The sequence below is a fragment of the Bos taurus genome, chromosome 13, assembly GCF_002263795.3.
Source record: "Bos taurus isolate L1 Dominette 01449 registration number 42190680 breed Hereford chromosome 13, ARS-UCD2.0, whole genome shotgun sequence".
NCBI lineage: Eukaryota > Metazoa > Chordata > Mammalia > Artiodactyla > Bovidae > Bos > Bos taurus.
The window spans coordinates 46,936,364-46,938,468 of record NC_037340.1 but is presented as its reverse complement, the minus strand read 5'-3'; positions in this window follow the sequence as shown (position 1 = coordinate 46,938,468).

Genomic DNA, 2,105 nt, shown 5'->3' with positions numbered 1-2,105 from the left:
CATGTGTCTCCCTGCACTTTCCGAGCCTTGTAAACACATTCCTAGGTCATAGCGGTACTGCCCATGACGAAGCAGACTGCGGGAGTGTGTCTGGGATTGCTGGGTCCCTTACTGTGGTTACCCAGACGAGGTGACATTCCACTGGAATTGGGCCAGTGGTTAGGAGTTGCGCGCCGCCTGCTTGCATCAGAAATCCAAAAGGGAGGACCAAAGCTATCTCTGTCAGAAGGAAGAAAACAGCAATGCATGGATTTTCAAGCAGTTGCTATGGCGCAGAGTTTTAGGGCCAACCTAGACAAGAAGGTGAGTTTTGCCACCAAGGTCCTGAATCCAGGTTCCAACACAGGTTGTGTCCCCTCAATACCCAAGAAATGGACAGAAAGACCTAGGCTCTCTGGATCTCTCGTAGAGAGAAAACGTGATGGAAGGAGGTTTGGATGTTGGTTTGCCTTTCCCTGTGAATGTGCTGGCCCTCCCTACATCAACATTGTTAGGGGGAAATTGCTTCTGAAAAATGACCACCGAGCAGGCATTTTCAAGCAGTGTGTGAGTGTCAGGACACACAATGCTGGGAAAGCTGTGTTACTTCAAGGAGGAAGAGGCATCAACAGAGAGCGGGTTTTCAGGCCTCTATCTAGCAGGAACTGTCTTGCTTCAAAGATGTGAGAGCTGCAGGTTTGCCCAAAGGACCTAATTTTCAGAGACAGGGCAGTGTGTTTCCCTGACCTCTCGGCACCTTGTAAACAAAATCCTAGGTCATGCTGGGACTAGCCACGAGAGAGCAGGCTGCGGGAGCATGTCTGAGAGGGCTGGGTGCCATACTGTGGTCACCTCATTGAGGTGACATTCCACTGCAAATGAGCCCAAGGCGAGGAGTTGGGAGCCACCTGCTTGCTTCTGAAATCCCAAAGGGTGGAGCAAAGCTAGCTCTGTCAGAATGAAGAAAACAGCAATTGGATGGATTTTCAAGCAGTTGCTAGGCCGCACCACATTTGGGGCCTCCCCATGGAGAGAAAAATGCAAATTTTGCCCCCAAGGCCCAGTAGCCAGGTTGACACACAGGGTGTGTCCCCACAGGATCCAAGAATGTTCCAGACAGACCCAGGCTCACTAGATCTCTCCTGCAGAGGAAACAAGATGGAACAGACATTTGGATGTTGCTTTGATGTTCCCTGTGAGTGTGGGGCCCCTCCCTATGAACAGGGCCTCAGGGGACATTGCCACTAAAAAATGATCTTCAAGTAAGCGCTTTCCAGCGCTATGTGCCTCTCAGCACGCAGGAGGCTGGGAAAGCTATCTTCCTTCGAGGAAGAGAAGGCATCCATAGAGAGTGTGTTTTCAGGCCTCTATCTTACAGCAACTGTTTCGCTTCTAAGACGTGAGACCTCCAGGCCTGCTCCAAGGACCTAAATTCCAGCATCAGGGCCACGTGTCTCCCTGCACTTTCCAAGCCTTGCAAACACATTCTTAGGTCATACCAGTATTGCCCACGTGGAAGCAGGCTGTGGAAGTCTGACTGAGAGGGGTGGGTGCCATACTGTGGTCACCTTGCTGAGTTGTCATTCCAGTACAAATGGGCCCCAGGCGAGGAGTTTTGAGCTGCCTGCTTGCTTCAGAAATCCCAAAGGGTGGAGCAAAGCTAGCTCTGTCAGAAGGAAGAAAACAGCAATTGGATGGTTTTCAAGCAGCTGCTAGACTGTACTGTGTTAGGGCCACCTGAGAGAAAAATGCCAATTTTGCCCCCTAGGCCCAGCATCCAGGTTGACACACAGGCAGGATCCAAGAATGTTCCAGACAGACCTAGGCTCACTAGATCTCTCCTGCAGAGGAAACATGATGGAACAGATGTTTGGATGTTGCTTTGACTTTCCCTGTGAGTGTGGGACCCCATCCTATGGGCAGGGCCTCAGGGGACATTGCCACTGAAAACTGACCTCCAAGCAAGCACTTTCAAGCAGTGTGTGACTCTCAGCACGCAGGAGGCTGGGAAAGCTATCTTCCTTTGAGGAGGGATAGGCATCCATAGAGAGTGTGTTTTCAGGCCTCTATCTTGCAGCAACTGTTCTGCTTCTAAGACGTGAGACCTCCAGGCCTGCTCTGAGGAC